The 22,087-nt window shown below is 37.2% G+C and overlaps 1 long non-coding RNA gene across 1 annotated transcript in view; it reads right to left on the minus strand.

The window, feature by feature from the left end:
- The window catches only part of LOC142683547 (uncharacterized), a 225,577-nt gene that overhangs the window by 174,995 nt on the left and 28,495 nt on the right, over positions 1-22,087 (minus strand). The window contains exon 2 of the long non-coding RNA XR_012853967.1: positions 18,873-19,815. This is a non-coding gene — a long non-coding RNA (uncharacterized LOC142683547). The remainder of the gene's footprint in view (positions 1-18,872; positions 19,816-22,087) is intronic.

The following is a 22,087-nucleotide window of genomic DNA, read 5'->3' on the forward strand; positions in this document are numbered from 1 at the left end:
TATCATGTGTACACTGTATATCATCACTATATAGAGCTGTATAATCACTATCATGTGTGCACTGTATATCATCACTATATAGACCTGTATAATCACTATCATGTGTGCACTGTATATCATCACTATATAGAGCTGTATAATCACTATCATGTGTACACTGTATATCATCACTATATAGAGCTGTATAATAACTATCATGTGTGCACTGTATATCATCACTATATAGACCTGTATAATCACTATCATGTGTACACTGTATATCATCACTATATAGACCTGTATAATCACTATCATGTGTACACTGTATATCATCACTATATAGAGCTGTATAATCACTATCATGTGTACACTGTATATCATCACTATATAGACCTGTATAATCACTATTATGTGTACACTATATATCATCACTATATAGACCTGATATAATCACTATCATGTGTACACTGTATATCATCACTATATAGAGCTGTATAATCACTATCATGTGTACACTGTATATCATCACTATATAGACCTGTATAATCACTATCATGTGTACACTGTATATCATCACTATATAGAGCTGTATAATCACTATCATGTGTACACTGTATATCATCACTATATAGACCTGTATAATCACTATCATGTGTACACTGTATATCATCACTATATAGAGCTGTATAATCACTATCATGTGTACACTGTATATCATCACTATATAGACCTGTATAATCACTATTATGTGTACACTATATATCATCACTATATAGACCTGATATAATCACTATCATGTGTACACTGTATATCATCACTATATAGAGCTGTATAATCACTATCATGTGTACACTGTATATCATCACTATATAGACCTGTATAATCACTATCATGTGTACACTGTATATCATCACTATATAGACCTGTATAATCACTATCATGTGTGCACTGTATATCATCATTATATAGAGCTGTATTATCACTATCATGTATACACTGTATATCATCACTATATAGAGCTGTATAATCACTATCATGTGTACACTGTATATCATCACTATATAGAGCTGTATAATCACTATCATGTGTACACTGTATATCATCACTATATAGACCTGTATAATCACTATCATGTGTGCACTGTATATCATCACTATATAGAGCTGTATAACCACTATCATGTGTGCACTGTATATCATCACTATATAGAGCTGTATAACCACTATCATGTGTGCACTGTATATCATCACTATATAGAGCTGTATAACCACTATCATGTGTGCACTGTATATCATCACTATATAGAGCTGTATAACCACTATCATGTGTGCACTGTATATCATCACTATATAGACCTGTATAATCACTATCATGTGTACATTGTATATCATCACTATATAGAGCTGTATAATCAATATCATGTGTACACTGTATATCATCACTATATAGAGCTGTATAATCACTATCATGTGTGCACTGTATATCATCACTATATAGACCTGTATAATCACTATCATGTGTACACTGTATATCATCACTATATAGAGCTGTATAATCACTATCATGTGTGCACTGTATATCATCACTATATAGACCTGTAAAATCACTATCATGTGTACACTGTTTATCATCACTATATAGACCTGTATAATCACTATCATGTGTACACTGTATACCATCACTATATAGAGCTGTATAATCAGTATCATGTGTGCACTGTATATCATCACTATATAGAGCTGTATAATCACTATCATGTGTGCACTGTAAATCATCACTATATAGAGCTGTATAATCACTATCATGTGTGCACTGTATATCATCACTATATAGAGCTGTATAATCACTATCATGTGTACACTGTATACCATCACTATATAGAGCTGTATAATCACTATCATGTGTACACTGTATATCATCACTATATAGAGCTGTATAATCACTATCATGTGTGCACTATATATTATCACTATATAGAGCTGTATAATCACTATCCTGTGTGCACTGTATATCATCACTATATAGACCTGTATAATCACTATCATGTGTACACTGTATATCATCACTATATAGACCTGTATAATCACTATCATGTGTGCACCGTATATCAATCACTATATAGACCTGTATAATCACTATCATGTGTGCACCGTATATCATCACTATATAGAGCTGGATAATCACTATCATGTGTACACTGTATATCATCACTATATAGAGCTGTATAATCACTATCATGTGTACACTGTATATCATCACTATATAGAGCTGTATAATCACTATCATGTGTACACCGTATATCATCACTATATAGACCTGTATAATCGCTATCATGTGTGCACTGTATATCATCACTATATAGAGCTGTATAATCGCTATCATGTGTACACTGTATATCATCACTATATAGAGCTGTATAATCGCTATCATGTGTACACTGTATATCATCACTATATAGAGCTGTATAATCGCTATCATGTGTGCACTGTATATCATCACTATATAGACCTGTATAATCGCTATCATGTGTGCACTGTATATCATCACTATATAGAGCTGTATAATCGCTATCATGTGTACACTGTATATCATCACTATATAGACCTGTATAATCACTGTCATGTGTACACTGTATATCATCACTATATAGACCTGTATAATCGCTATCATGTGTACAATGTATATCATCACTATATAGACCTGTATAATCGCTATCATGTGTACACTGTATATCATCACTATATAGACCTGTATAATCACTATCATGTGTACACTGTATATCATCACTATATAGACCTGTATAATCACTATCATGTGTGCACTGTATATCATCACTATATAGAGCTGTATAATCACTATCATGTGTGCACTGTATATCATCACTGTATAGAGCTGTATAATCACTATCATGTGTGCACTGTATATCATCACTATATAGACCTGTATAATCACTATCATGTGTACACTGTGTATCATCACTATATAGACCTGTATAATCACTATCATGTGTGCACTGTATATCATCACTATATAGACTGGTATAATCACTATCATGTGTACACTGTATATCATCACTATATAGAGCTGTATAATCACTATCATGTGTACACTGTATATCATCACTATATAGAGCTGTATAATCACTATCATGTGTACACTGTATATCATCACTATATAGACCTGCATAATCACTATCATGTGTACACTGTATATCATCACTATATAGAGCTGTATAATCACTATCATGTGTGCACTTTATATCATCACTATATAGACCTGTATAATCACTATCATGTATACACTGTATATCATCACTATATAGACCTGTATAATCACTATCATGTGTACACTGTATATCATCACTATATAGACCTGTATAATCACTATCATGTGTGCACTGTATATCATCACTATATAGAGCTGTATAATCACTATCATGTGTGCACTGTATATCATCACTATATAGACCGGTATAATCACTATCATGTGTACAATGTATATCATCACTATATAGAGCTGTATAATCACTATCATGTGTACACTGTATATCATCACTATATAGAGCTGTATAATCACTATCATGTGTACACTGTATATCATCACTATATAGACCTGCATAATCACTATCATGTGTACACTGTATATCATCACTATATAGAGCTGTATAATCACTATCATGTGTGCACTGTATATCATCACTATATAGACCTGTATAATCTATATCATGTATACACTGTATATCATCACTATATAGAGCTGTATAATCACTATCATGTGTACACTGTATATCATCACTATATAGAGCTGTATAATCACTATCATGTGTACACTGTATATCATCACTATATAGAGCTGTATAATCACTATCACGTGTACACTGTATATCATCACTATATAGACCTGATATAATCACTATCACGTGTACACTGTATATCATTACTATATAGAGCTGTATTATCACTATCACGTATACACTGTATATCATCACTATATAGAGCTGTATAATCGCTATCATGTGTACACTGTATATCATCACTATATAGAGCTGTATAATCGCTATCATGTGTACACTGTATATCATCACTATATAGACCTGTATAATCACTATCATGTGTACAATGTATATCATCACTATATAGACCTGTATAATCACTATCATGTGTACACTGTATATCATCACTATATAGACCTGTATAATCACTATCATGTCTACACTGTATATCATCACTATATAGACCTGTATAATCACTATCATGTGTACACTGTATATCATCACTATATAGACCTGTATAATCACTATCATGTGTGCACTGTATATCATCACTATATAGAGCTGTATAATCACTATCATGTGTGCACTGTATATCATCAATATATAGACCGGTATAATCACTATCATGTGTACACTGTATATCATCACTATATAGAGCTGTATAATCACTATCATGTGTACACTGTATATCATCACTATATAGACCTGATATAATCACTATCATGTGTACACTGTATATCATCACTATATAGACCTGTATAATCACTATCATGTGTGCACTGTATATCATCACTATATAGAACTGTATAATCACTATCATGTGTGCACTGTATATCATCACTATATAGAGCTGTATAATCACTATCATGTGTACACTGTATATCATCACTATATAGACCTGTATAATCACTATCATGTGTACACTGTATATTATCACTATATAGAGCTGTATAATCACTATCATGTGTACACTGTATATCATCACTATATAGACCTGTATAATCACTATCATGTGTACACTGTATATCATCACTATATAGACCTGTATAATCACTATCATGTGTACACTGTATATCATCACTATATAGACCTGCATAATCACTATCATGTGTACACTGTATATCATCACTATATAGACCTGTATAATCACTATCATGTGTACACTGTATATCATCACTATATAGACCTGTATAATCACTATCATGTGTACACTGTATATCATCACTATATAGACCTGCATAATCACTATCATGTGTACACTGTATATCATCACTATATAGACCTGTATAATCACTATCATGTGTACACTGTATATCATCACTATATAGACCTGTATAATCACTATCATGTGTACACTGTATATCATCACTATATAGAGCTGTATAATCACTATCATGTGTACACTGTATATCATCACTATATAGAGCTGTATAATCACTATCATGTGTACACTGTATATCATCACTATATAGAGCTGTATAATCACTATCATGTATACACTGTATATCATCACTATATAGAGCTGTATAATCACTATCATGTGTGCACTGTATATCATCACTATATAGAGCTGTATAATCACTATCATGTGTACACTGTATATCATCACTATATAGACCTGTATAATCACTATCATGTGTACACTGTATATCATCACTATATAGAGCTGTATAATCACTATCATGTGTACACTGCATATCATCACTATATAGACATGTATAATCACTGTCATGTGTACACTGTATATCATCACTATATAGAGCTGTATAATCACTATCATGTGTGCACTGTATATCATCACTATATAGAGCTGTATAATCACTGTCATGTGTGCACTGTATATCATCACTATAAAGACTTGTATAATCACTATCATGTGTACACTGTATATCATCACTATATAGAGCTGTATAATCACTATCATGTGTGCACTGTATATCATCACTATATAGAGCTGTATAATCACTATCATGTGTGCACTGTATATCATCACTATATAGAGCTGTATAATCACTATCATGTGTGCACTGTATATCATCACAATATAGAGCTGTATAATCACTATCATGTGTGCACTGTATATCATCACTATATAGAGCTGTATAATCGCTATCATGTGTACACTGTATATCATCACTATATAGAGCTGTATAATCACTATCATGTGTAAACTGTATATCATCACTATATAGAGCTGTATAATCACTATCATGTGTACACTGTATATCATCACTATATAGAGCTGTATAATCACTATCATGTGTACACTGTATATCATCACTATATAGACCTGTATAATCACTATCATGTGTACACTGTATATCATCACTATATAGACCTGTATAATCACTATCATGTGTACACTGTATATCATCACTATATAGACCTGTATAATCACTATCATGTGTGCACTGTATATCATCACTATATAGAGCTGTATAATCACTATCATGTGTGCACCGTATATCATCACTATATAGAGCTGTATAATCACTATCATGTGTACACCGTATATCATCACTATATAGAGCTGTATAATCACTATCATGTGTACACTGTATATCATCACTATATAGAGCTGTATAATCACTATCATGTGTGCACTGTATATCATCACTATATAGACCTGTATAATCACTATCATGTGTACACTGTATATCATCACTATATAGACCTGTATAATCACTATCATGTGTACACTGTATATCATCACCATATAGACCTGTATAATCACCATCATGTGTGCACTGTATATCATCACTATATAGACCTGTATAATCACTATCATGTGTACACTGTATATCATCACTATATAGAGCTGTATAATCACCATCATGTGTACACTGTATATCATCACTATATAGAGCTGTATAATCACTATCATGTGTACACTGTATATCATCACTATACAGAGCTGTATAATCTCTATCATGTGTGCACTGTATATCATCACTATATAGAGCTGTATAATCGCTATCATGTGTACACTCTATCATCACTATACAGAGCTGTATAATCACTATCATGTGTACACTGTATATCATCACTATATAGAGCTGTATAATCACTATCATGTGTACACTGTATATCATCACTATATAGACCTGTATAATCACTATCATGTGTGCACTGTATATCATCACTATATAGAGCTGTATAATCACTATCATGTGTGCACTGTATATCATCACTATATAGAGCTGTATAATCACTATCATATGTACACTGTATATCATCACTATATAGAGCTGTATAATCACTATCATGTGTACACTGTATATCATCACTATATAGAGCTGTATAATCACTATCATGTGTACACTGTATATCATCACTATATAGAGCTGGATAATCACTATCATGTGTACACTGTATATCATCACTATATAGAGCTGTATAATCACTATCATGTGTACACTGTATATCATCACTATATAGACCTGTATAATCACTATCATGTGTACACTGTATATCATCACTATATAGAGCTGTATAATCACTATCATGTGTACACTGTATATCATAACTATATAGACCTGTATAATCACTATCATGTGTACACTGTATATCATCACTATATAGACCTGTATAATCACTATCATGTGTACACTCTATATCATCACTATATAGAGCTGTATAATCACTATCATGTGTACACTGTATATCATCACTATATAGAGCTGTATAATCACTATCATGTGTACACTGTATACCATCACTATATAGAGCTGTATAATCACTATCATGTGTACACCGTATATCATCACTATATAGAGCTGTATAATCACTATCATGTGTACACCGTATATCATCACTATATAGACCTGTATAATCACTATCATGTGTACACTGTATATCATCACTATATAGAGCTGTATAATCACTATCATGTGTACACTGTATATCATCACTATATAGACCTGTATAATCACTATCATGTGTGCACTGTATATCATCACTATATAGACCTGTATAATCACTATCATGTGTGCACTGTATATCATCACTATATAGACCTGTATAATCACTATCATGTGTGCACTGTATATCATCACTATATAGAGCTGTATAATCACTATCATGTGTGCACTGTATATCATCACTATATAGACCTGTATAATCACTATCATGTATACACTGTATATCATCACTATATAGAGCTGTATAATCACTATCATGTGTACACTGTATATCATCACTATATAGAGCTGTATAATCACTATCATGTGTACACTGTATATCATCACTATATAGAGCTGTATAATCACTATCATGTGTACACTGTATATCATCACTATATAGACCTGTATAATCACTATCATGTGTACACTGTATACCATCACTATATAGACCTGTATAATCACTATCATGTGTACACTGTATATCATCACTATATAGACCTGCATAATCACTATCATGTGTACACTGTATATCATCACTATATAGACCTGTATAATCACTATCATGTGTACACTGTATATCATCACTATATAGAGCTGTATAATCACTATCATGTGTACACTGTATATCATCACTATATAGACCTGTATAATCACTATCATGTGTGCACTGTATACCATCACTATATAGACATGTATAATCACTATCATGTGTGCACTGTATATCATCACTATATAGAGCTGTATAATCACTATCATGTGTACACTGTATATCATCACTATATAGACCTGTATAATCACTATCATGTGTGCACTGTATACCATCACTATATAGACCTGTATAATCACTATCATGTGTGCACTGTATATCATCACTATATAGACCTGTATAATCACTATCATGTGTGCACTGTATATCATCACTATATAGAGCTGTATAATCACTATCATGTGTGCACTATATATCATCACTATATAGAGCTGTATAATCACTATCATGTGTACACTGTATATAATCACTATATAGAGCTGTATAATCACTGTCATGTGTGCACTGTATATCATCACTATATAGACCTGTATAATCACTATCATGTGTGCACTGTATATCATCACTATATAGAGCTGTATAATCACTATCATGTGTACACTGTATATCATCACTATATAGACCTGTATAATCACTATCATGTGTACACTGTATACCATCACTATATAGAGCTGTATAATCACTATCATGTGTACACTGTATACCATCACTATATAGAGCTGTATAATCACTATCATGTGTGCACTGTATATCATCATTATATAAAACTGTATACACTATATACTGTCTGGACATTATTGCGCCCGGTTGTATACACTATATACTGTCTGGACATTATTATTGCGCCCGGTTCTATACATTATATACTGTATGGACATTATTGTGCCCGGTTGTATACACTATATACTGTCTGGACATTATTATTGCGCCCGGTTCTATACATTATATACTGTCTGGATATTATTGTGCCCGGTTGTATACATTATATACTGTCTGGACATTATTGCGCCCGGTTGTATACACTATATATTGTCTGGACATTATTATTGCGCCCAGTTGTATACACTATATATTGTCTGGACATTATTATTGCACCCGGTTGTATACACAATATACTGTCTGGACATTATTGCACCCGGTTGTATACACTATATACTGTCTGGACATTATTATTGCACCCGGTTGTATACACTATATACTGTCTGGACATTATTGCACCCGGTTGTATACACTATATACTGTCTGGATATTATTATTGCGCCCGGTTGTATACACTATATACTGTCTGGACATTATTGCACCCGGTTGTATACACTATATACTGTCTGGACATTATTGCGCCCGGTTGTATACACTATATACTGTCTGGACATTATTGCACCCGGTTGTATACACTATATACTGTCTGGACATTATTATTGCGCCCGGTTGTATACACTATATACTGTCTGGACATTATTGCGCCCGGTTGTATACTCTATATACTGTCTGGACATTATTATTGCGCCCGGTTGTATACACTATATACTGTCTGGACATTATTGCGCCCGGTTGTATACACTATATACTGTCTGGACATTATTATTGCGCCCGGTTGTATACACTATATACTGTCTGGACATTATTGTGCCCGGTTGTATACACTATATACTGTCTGGACATTATTATTGCGCCCGGTTGTATACACTATATACTGTCTGGACATTATTGTGCCCGGTTGTATACACTATGTACTGTCTGGACATTATTGCGCCCGGTTGTATACATTATATACTGTCTGGACATTATTATTGTGCCCGGTTGTATACACTATATACTGTCTGGATATTATTGCGCCCGGTTGTATACACTATATACTGTCTGGACATTATTATTGCGCCCGGTTGTATACACTATATACTGTCTGGATATTATTGCACCCGGTTGTATACACTATATATTGTCTGGACATTATTATTGCGCCTGGTTGTATACACTATATACTGTCTGGACATTATTATTGCGCCTGGTTGTATACACTATATACTGTCTGGACATTATTGCACCCGGTTGTATACACTATATACTGTCTGGATATTATTGCGCCCGGTTGTATACACTATATACTGTCTGGACATTATTATTGCGCCCGGTTGTATACACTATATACTGTCTGGACATTATTATTGCGCCCGGTTGTATACACTATATACTGTCTGGACATTATTGTGCCCGGTTGTATACTCTATATACTGTCTGGACATTATTATTGCGCCCGTTTGTATACACTATATACTGTCTGGACATTATTATTGCGCCCGGTTGTATACACTATATACTGTCTGGACATTATTGCACCCGGTTGTATACACTATATACTGTCTGGATATTATTGCGCCCGGTTGTATACACTATATACTGTCTGGACATTATTATTGCGCCCGGTTGTATACACTATATACTGTCTGGACATTATTATTGCGCCCGGTTGTATACACTATATACTGTCTGGACATTATTGTGCCCGGTTGTATACTCTATATACTGTCTGGACATTATTATTGCGCCCGGTTGTATACACTATATACTGTCTGGACATTATTGCGCCCGGTTGTATACACTATATATTGTCTGGACATTATTATTGCGCCCAGTTGTATACACTATATATTGTCTGGACATTATTATTGCACCCGGTTGTATACACAATATACTGTCTGGACATTATTGCACCCGGTTGTATACACTATATACTGTCTGGACATTATTATTGCACCCGGTTGTATACACTATATACTGTCTGGACATTATTGCACCCGGTTGTATACACTATATACTGTCTGGATATTATTATTGCGCCCGGTTGTATACACTATATACTGTCTGGACATTATTGCACCCGGTTGTATACACTATATACTGTCTGGACATTATTGCGCCCGGTTGTATACACTATATACTGTCTGGACATTATTGCACCCGGTTGTATACACTATATACTGTCTGGACATTATTATTGCGCCCGGTTGTATACACTATATACTGTCTGGACATTATTGCGCCCGGTTGTATACTCTATATACTGTCTGGACATTATTATTGTGCCCGGTTGTATACACTATATACTGTCTGGACATTATTGCGCCCGGTTGTATACACTATATACTGTCTGGACATTATTGTGCCCGGTTGTATACATTATATACTGTCTGGACATTATTATTGTGCCCGGTTGTATACACTATATACTGTCTGGATATTATTGCGCCCGGTTGTATACACTATATACTGTCTGGACATTATTATTGCGCCCGGTTGTATACACTATATACTGTCTGGATATTATTATTGCACCCGGTTGTATACACTATATACTGTCTGGATATTATTGCACCCGGTTGTATACACTATATACTGTCTGGACATTATTGCGCCCGGTTGTATACACTATATACTGTCTGGACATTATTATTGCACCCGGTTGTATACACTATATACTGTCTGGATATTATTGCACCCGGTTGTATACACTATATACTGTCTGGACATTATTGCGCCCGGTTGTATACACTATATACTGTCTGGACATTATTGTGCCCGGTTGTATACACTATATACTGTCTGGACATTATTATTGCGCCTGGTTGTATACACTATATACTGTCTGGACATTATTGCACCCGGTTGTATACACTATATACTGTCTGGATATTATTGCGCCCGGTTGTATACACTATATACTGTCTGGACATTATTATTGCGCCCGGTTGTATACACTATATACTGTCTGGACATTATTATTGCGCCCGGTTGTATACACTATATACTGTCTGGACATTATTGTGCCCGGTTGTATACACTATATACTGTCTGGATATTATTGCGCCCGGTTGTATACTCTATATACTGTCTGGACATTATTATTTCGCCCGGTTGTATACACTATATACTGTCTGGACATTATTATTGCGCCCGGTTGTATACACTATATACTGTCTGGACATTATTGCACCCGGTTGTATACACTATATACTGTCTGGATATTATTGCGCCCGGTTGTATACACTATATACTGTCTGGACATTATTATTGCGCCCGGTTGTATACACTATGTACTGTCTGGACATTATTGTGCCCGGTTGTATACTCTATATACTGTCTGGACATTATTATTGCGCCCGGTTGTATACACTATATACTGTCTGGACATTATTGCACCCGGTTGTATACACTATATACTGTCTGGACATTATTATTGCGCCCGGTTGTATACTCTATATACTGTCTGGACATTATTGCGCCCGGTTGTATACATTATATACTGTCTGGACATTATTATTGTGCCCGGTTGTATACACTATATACTGTCTGGACATTATTATTGCGCCTGGTTGTATACACTATATACTGTCTGGACATTATTATTGCGCCTGGTTTTATACACTATATACTGTCTGGACATTATTGCCCCCGGTTGTATACACTATATACTGTCTGGATATTATTGCGCCCGGTTGTATACACTATATACTGTCTGGACATTATTATTGCGCCCGGTTGTATACACTATATACTGTCTGGACATTATTATTGCGCCCGGTTGTATACACTATATACTGTCTGGACATTATTATTACGCCCGGTTGTATACACTATATACTGTCTGGACATTATTATTGCGCCCGGTTGTATACACTATATACTGTCTGGACATTATTATTGCGCCCGGTTGTATACACTATATACTGTCTGGACATTATTATTGCGCCCGGTTGTATACATTATATACTGTCTGGACATTATTATTGCGCCCGGTTGTATACACTATATACTGTCTGGACATTATTATTGCGCCCGGTTGTATACACTATATACTGTCTGGACATTATTATTGCGCCCGGTTGTATACACTATATACTGTCTGGACATTATTGTGCCCGGTTGTATACTCTATATACTGTCTGGACATTATTATTGCGCCCGGTTGTATACACTATATACTGTCTGGACATTATTATTGCGCCCGGTTGTATACACTATATACTGTCTGGATATTATTATTGCACCCGGTTGTATACACTATATACTGTCTGGACATTATTATTGTGCCCGGTTGTATACATTATATACTGTCTGGACATTATTGCACCCGGTTGTATACACTATATACTGTCTGGACATTATTGCACCCGGTTGTATACACTATATACTGTCTGGACATTATTATTGCGCCCAGTTGTATACATTATATACTGTCTGGACATTATTATTGTGCCCGGTTGTATACACTATATACTGTCTGGACTTTATTATTGCGCCTGGTTGTATACACTATATACTGTCTGGACATTATTGCACCCGGTTGTATACACTATATACTGTCTGGACATTATTATTGTGCCCGGTTATATACATTATATACTGTCTGGACATTATTGTGCCCGGTTGTATACACTATATACTGTCTGGACATTATTTATTGCGCCTGGTTGTATACACTATATATTGTCTGGACATTATTGCGCCCGGTTGTATACACTATATACTGTCTGGACATTATTGCGCCCGGTTGTATACACTATATACTGTCTGGACATTATTGTGCCCGGTTGTATACACTATATACTGTCTGGACATTATTATTGCGCCCGGTTGTATACACTATATACTGTCTGGACATTATTATTGCGCCCGGTTGTATACACTATATACTGTCTGGACATTATTATTGCGCCCGGTTGTATACACTATATACTGTCTGGACATTATTATTGCGCCCGTTTGTATACACTATATACTGTCTTAACATTATTGTGCCCGGTTGTATACACTATATACTGTCTGGACATTATTATTGTGCCCGGTTGTATACATTATATACTGTCTGGACATTATTGCACCCGGTTGTATACACTATATACTGTCTGGATATTATTATTGTGCCCGGTTGTATACACTATATACTGTCTGGATATTATTATTGTGCCCGGTTGTATACATTATATACTGTCTGGACATTATTGCACCCGGTTGTATACACTATATACTGTCTGGACATTATTATTGTGCCCGGTTGTATACACTATGTACTGTCTGGACATTATTATTGTGCCCGGTTGTATACACTATATACTGTCTGGACATTATTATTGCGCCCGGTTGTATACACTATATACTGTCTGGACATTATTATTGCGCCCGGTTGTATACTCTATATACTGTCTGGATATTATTGCGCCCGGTTGTATACACTATATACTGTCTGGACATTATTGCACCCGGTTGTATACACTATATACTGTCTGGACATTATTATTGCGCCCGGTTGTATACACTATATACTGTCTGGATATTATTGCGCCCAGTTGTATACATTATATACTGTCTGGACATTATTGCGCCCGGTTGTTTACACTATATACTGTCTGGACATTATTGCGCCTGGTTGTATACACTATATACTGTCTGGACATTATTATTGCGCCCGGTTGTATACACTATATACTGTCTGGACATTATTATTGCACCCGGTTGTATACACTATATACTGTCTGGACATTATTGCGCCCGGTTGTATACACTATATACTGTCTGGACATTATTGCGCCCGGTTGTATACACTATATACTGTCTGGACATTATTGCCCCCGGTTGTATACACTATATACTGTCTGGACATTATTATTGCACCCGGTTGTATACACTATATACTGTCTGGACATTATTATTGCACCCGGTTGTATACACTATATACTGTCTGGACATTATTGCGCCCGGTTGTATACATTATATACTGTCTGGACATTATTGCGCCCGGTTGTATACACTATATACTGTCTGGACATTATTGCCCCCGGTTGTATACACTATATACTGTCTGGACATTATTATTGCGCCCGGTTGTATACACTATATACTGTCTGGATATTATTATTGCGCCCGGTTGTATACACTATATACTGTCTGGACATTATTATTGCGCCCGGTTGTATACACTATATACTGTCTGGATATTATTGCGCCCGGTTGTATACACTATATACTGTCTGGACATTATTGTGCCCGGTTGTATACACTATATATTGTCTGGACATTATTATTGCGCCCGGTTGTATACACTATAGACTGTCTGGACATTATTGCGCCCGGTTGTATACACTATATACTGTCTGGACATTATTGCCCCCGGTTGTATACACTATATACTGTCTGGACATTATTGTGCCCGGTTGTATACACTATATACTGTCTGGACATTATTATTGCGCCCGCTTGTATACATTATATACTGTCTGGACATTATTGCGCCCAGTTGTATACACTATATACTGTCTGGACATTATTGCGCCCGGTTGTATACACTATATACTGTCTGGACATTATTATTGCGCCCGGTTGTATACACTATATACTGTCTGGACATTATTATTGCGCCCGGTTGTATACACTATATACTGTCTGGACATTATTGCGCCCGGTTGTATACACTATATACTGTCTGGACATTATTATTGCGCCCGGTTGTATACACTATATACTGTCTGGACATTATTACTGCGCCCGGTTGTATACACTATATACTGTCTGGACATTATTACTGCGCCCGGTTGTATACATTATATACTGTCTGGACATTATTATTGCGCCCGGTTGTATATACTATATACTGTCTGGACATTATTATTGCGCCCGGTTGTATACACTATATACTGTCTGGACATTATTATTGCGCCCGGTTGTATATACTATATACTGTCTGGACATTATTACTGCGCCGGGTTCTATACACTATATACTGTCTGGACATTATTATTGCGCCCGGTTGTATACACTATATACTGTCTGGACATTATTGTGCCCGGTTGTATACACTATATACTGTCTGGACATTATTATTGCGCCCGCTTGTATACATTATATACTGTATGGACATTATTGCGCCCGGTTGTATACACTATATACTGTCTGGACATTATTATTGCGCCCGGTTGTATACACTATATACTGTCTGGACATTATTGTGCCCGGTTGTATACACTATATACTGTCTGGACATTATTATTGCGCCCGCTTGTATACATTATATACTGTATGGACATTATTGCGCCCGGTTGTATACACTATATACTGTCTGGATATTATTATTGCGCCCGGTTGTATACACTATATATTGTCTGGACATTATTGCGCCCGGTTGTATACACTATATACTGTCTGGACATTATTGCGCCCGGTTGTATACACTATATACTGTCTGGACATTATTATTGCGCCCGGTTGTATACTCTATATACTGTCTGGATATTATTACTGCGCCCGGTTGTATACACTATATACTGTCTGGATATTATTGCGCCCGGTTGTATACACTATATACTGTCTGGATATTATTGCGCCCGGTTGTATACACTATATACTGTCTGGACATTATTGCCCCCGGTTGTATACACTATATACTGTCTGGATATTATTATTGCGCCCGGTTGTATACACTATATACTGTCTGGACATTATTATTGCGCCCGGTTGTATACACTTTATACTGTCTGGACATTATTTTTGCGCCCGGTTGTATACACTATATACTGTCTGGACATTATTTTTACGCCCGGTTGTATACACTATATACTGTCTGGACATTATTATTGCGCCCTGTTGTATACACTATATACTGTCTGGACATTATTGCGCCCGGTTGTATACACTATATACTGTCTGGACATTATTATTGCGCCCGGTTGTATACACTATATACTGTCTGGATATTATTACGCCCGGTTGTATACACTATATACTGTCTGGACATTATTATTGCGCCCGGTTGTATACACTATATACTGTCTGGACATTATTATTGCGCCCGGTTGTATACACTATATACTGTCTGGACATTATTATTGTGCCCGGTTGTATACATTATATACTGTCTGGATATTATTACTGCGCCCGGTTGTATACACTATATACTGTCTGGATATTATTGCGCCCGGTTGTATACACTATATACTGTCTGGATATTATTGCGCCCGGTTGTATACACTATATACTGTCTGGACATTATTATTGTGCCCGGTTGTATACACTATATACTGTCTGGACATTATTATTGTGCCCGGTTGTATACACTATATACTGTCTGGACATTATTATTGTGCCCGGTTGTATAAACTATATACTGTCTGGACATTATTATTGCGCCCGGTTGTATACACTATATACTGTCTGGACATTATTATTGTGCCCGGTTGTATACACTATATACTGTCTGGATATTATTATTGCGCCCGGTTGTATACATTATATACTGTCTGGATATTATTACTGCGCCCGGTTGTATACACTATATACTGTCTGGACATTATTATTGCGCCCGGTTGTATACACTATATACTGTCTGGACATTATTATTGCGCCCGGTTGTATACACTATATACTGTCTGGACATTATTATTGTGCCCGGTTGTATACATTATATACTGTCTGGATATTATTACTGCGCCCGGTTGTATACACTATATACTGTCTGGATATTATTGCGCCCGGTTGTATACACTATATACTGTCTGGATATTATTGTGCCCGGTTGTATACACTATATACTGTCTGGACATTATTATTGTGCCCGGTTGTATACACTATGTACTGTCTGGACATTATTATTGTGCCCGGTTGTATACACTATATACTGTCTGGACATTATTATTGTGCCCGGTTGTATACACTATATACTGTCTGGACATTATTATTGCGCCCGGTTGTATACACTATATACTGTCTGGACATTATTATTGCGCCCGGTTGTATACACTATATACTGTCTGGACATTATTATTGCGCCCGGTTGTATACACTATATACTGTCTGGACATTATTGCGCCCGGTTGTATACACTATATACTGTCTGGACATTATTGCACCCGGTTGTATACACTATATACTGTCTGGACATTATTATTGTGCCCGGTTGTATAAACTATATACTGTCTGGACATTATTATTGCGCCCGGTTGTATACACTATATACTGTCTGGACATTATTATTGTGCCCGGTTGTATACACTATATACTGTCTGGATATTATTATTGCGCCCGGTTGTATACATTATATACTGTCTGGATATTATTACTGCGCCCGGTTGTATACACTATATACTGTCTGGATATTATTGCGCCCGGTTGTATACACTATATACTGTCTGGATATTATTGCGCCCGGTTGTATACACTATATACTGTTTGGACATTATTATTGCGCCCGGTTGTATACACTATATACTGTCTGGATATTATTACGCCCGGTTGTATACACTATATACTGTCTGGATATTATTACGCCCGGTTGTATACACTATATACTGTCTGTAGGTCTCTTGTACATTATCCGTCACCCGCACACATTTCCACTATAATTATCGTGGTCGGACATTGAATATTATTAGTAGGAAGTTTTTGGGAGACATTTTCAACTTTTTATGTAAAGGAAAAGCGGAGTCGCCCTGCACATAAACCAATCACGTCTCCTCTGTTATATCGCCATGTGCCTTCAGGAGGTGAACGCTGCGATCTGGTTGGTCACCATGTGGTGGCGCTCTAGTTTTCCTTTACTCCTCTCTCCAGTTGTGTGAGCAGTGGGTATAATGGGTCAGTAGAGGTACATGGTCACGTGCACATCATTATTATACGGGGGTCTCACCGTCTTCCAGGGGGACGTAGATGTTGAGGTACAGACAGTCTTCACTCTGGTTTTGTACATATCCGGCCACCACATCCATGTTCTCGGTGAACCATAAAGGCAGCATGATCCCAGGTAACATTCCGTGTAGGTTTTGTGGACAGACAGGGGCAAAGGTTGTAGCGTTCCTTGTTTCGGTCCAGGACGCCGGAGCTTCAGGAGGCTGGAACCTCCGTTCTCCTATAGGTGGGGTGGCGTATGGAATCCCCAAGTACTGCACAACAGGACCCAGGATCTCGTTATTTAGATCTTTCTTCACTCCTCGCAGTTTCCCATAGTTAGTGTTTACTACAGGATATTTCTCGTCCACTTTCTGCCCCGCCGCGGGACACGCGGCCAGGAGCCACAGCATCAGTGGGGCTCGCAGATCTGGCGCCATGAGGGACAATGAAGCAAGATGGTGGAAATTCTTGGGCCAGATGAAAAAAAAAATTCTGAAGAAACTGGAACAATTATAGTAACATAATAAAATAGGGATAAAGCAAGACGATATTTACCCTAAAAAGATTTATCTGAAACCAAATCCCGAGAAAGCAAAAAACGTAAAAAACGGGAAACAAAAAGAGTAAAATCCAATTCCAGTAGAAGAGTAAAATCCAATTCCAGTAGAAGAATTTGGGTCATGAAGTCAATGTGTTGTCAATCTGACGGGGTGATGGGTTTGGGTGACAACGTTAGGAGATCCGTGGCGTACATATCGGGGTACGACACTTGTCCAAACTTCTAGGGAAAAAAAATCTTCACCCCTCTATAAAAATAAGGCGACTGTAGAAGAAGCGGAGAGGAGCGCACTAGACATCTGAAGGACGGGAGAAGAGGCCACCGCTCTGTTACGTTCCATCTCTGACCCGAGCGCAGGGCAAGGAGCTACCACCGGATCTCCTCAAGTACGTCATTGAAGAACCTGGAACGAGACAAGAGGACAACGTGAGATAAAAACATTTCTCTCCATCGGGAAACAAATTCTGCCTCCCGTGACTTCCATTGTCCCCTAGATGGTGACCGGAACGGGTCGTAGATTTATCAGGTTGCTGTCATTACATTCTGTGGTGTGAATTCTCCTCTGGTTTTCACTACAACGGGAACTTTTTGAGGACAACGGACGTTCCTGTAGTGAGGTGTCGAGCAGACAGTGATGAATATCTACATCAGCCGCCCCCCTACCCAGCCGCGCTCTCGTCTCACTTCCCCCCGCACTTTATTTCCAGACCGCTTTTCCCCCATCATAATGAACAGGATCATTTATTTAATTAATCTGTCCCTTCTGTTTATAGTTCGGAATCCGACAATTATAGTAACAAACTTATAATTAGTGAACGTGGGGGATGGAGCGGGAGTAGAGGTTGCCTAGGAAAGATGAAGCAGTGTACAGGAGACGGGAGGCAGGAGGAGTACGGGAGGTATACAGCCATCTCAGAACTTCTTCTGCTCGTAGACCCGTCAATAATTCAGCGGGTACAACCAACGATTGTAATCATTTCTGACCAATCGAGAAGGTCCGCCCGATCAAACATTTCAGAATTCCTCCCAGGTAATCGGCTATTATCATTACTATGGCGGCGTCTACCATCAATCACCCCAACATCTCCCCCCGCGGGGCAAATATTCGACCTTAATAATTGTTGCTCATTTTTTATTATCATAATTTCGGAAAATGATACAAGAACATAATGTAACAGACGGAGATATTCCAGAGGGGGAACGGATAAAAGTCACGGGGCTCTTGTTTTTGAAAAATTCATCGACTAAAACGCGTGGCTTTTTTCTAAAAAAGTTGCTTCATTTTTCCCCCTGAATTCCAGTATTCTTCCATGATCGTTACTAAACATCTGCTGTATCCGGACCTGTGTCATCTCGTTGAGGTGCACCAAAAATATTCTATCTGTAGTACAAGCGAGACACTTGAATCAAGATAGTGATCATGCCGAGACCGGGAAAGACAATGGAGGGTATTTAGGGGGATGGTGAAGATGGAGCCTGCAACGAAGGTCATTGGTGTAACGGAGGCTGGAGGTAAAGCCAATCACACTGGCCAAAATCTACTGCCCAAATCAGTAAGGTAAGAGTCAGGGCTTCAAGGGTCATGGAGAGTTTTTACCATATTCTAAAACTTGGACATCCCTCATAGTAAGTGGAAGATGTATCCTGAGAAGAATAAGGAGAAGATGGCTTCCAAGAAGGCTAGATGAACAGCATGCAAGTGGTTAAGTTTATATTAATAAGGTCAATTAGGGTAAATCTACGGTATGGGGTGCAGAGAAGGTTGGGTAACGTACCGGTGTTAGTGAAGAGCCGCAAGAATCCTGGGGAGGGAAACAAATGGTTTGTGACCAAATTAGATACAACCATCTACTCTATTGTGTCCTGCACATAAGAGAAGACCAACTCATCGGAAGGGAAGGGTTAAAAGGAAAGGTAATAGAAGACCAGCCAAGAGATGGATGAAGACATTGAGGAGCCCAAAGACCCAAACTCAAGAAGGACAATGTGAAGTGATCCATGGAAGACATGGTAAGTGAATGAAGACATTGAGAAGCACGAAGACCCAAGCTCAAGAAGGGCAATGTGAAGTGATTCATGGAAGACATGGTAAGTGGATGAAGACATTGAGAAGCCCGAAGACCCAAACTCAAGAAGGACAATGTGAAGTGATTCATGGAAGACATGGTAATTGGATGAAGACATTGAGAAGCCCAAAGACCCAAACTCAAGGAGGACAATGTGAAGTGATTCATGGAAGACATGGTAAGTGGATGAAGACATTGAGAAGCCCGAAGACCCAAACTCAAGGAGGACAATGTGAAGTGATTCATGCAAGACATGGTAAGTGGATGATGATATCATGATGGACAATCTGTAGAGATGGAGAAGAAGCCTTAGTGAGATGAGGTTTACAAGTCATAGTGAAGAAGAGGACCATGTCCAGTGGACTGATGGAGACGACAGTGGACATGTAGACAGGGTGGACATTGTTAGGCATCAGATTCATCCTAAAGAACAAAAGGCGGAGTCAATAAGAACTAGACCCAAAAGGTGCCGATTAATGAAGAAATCAGAGACGAGGAGGAGGAGGGTAGTGAAGACATAAAACCACTGATCAGGCCAACAGGTGAAGCCGCATGGTCAGATGTTATCCCAAAAAGTTCCATAGAACGCCTCAAGACCCAACGCCTCTA

This window comes from Rhinoderma darwinii (genome assembly GCF_050947455.1).
Source record: "Rhinoderma darwinii isolate aRhiDar2 chromosome 3 unlocalized genomic scaffold, aRhiDar2.hap1 SUPER_3_unloc_6, whole genome shotgun sequence".
Classification (NCBI taxonomy): domain Eukaryota; kingdom Metazoa; phylum Chordata; class Amphibia; order Anura; family Rhinodermatidae; genus Rhinoderma; species Rhinoderma darwinii.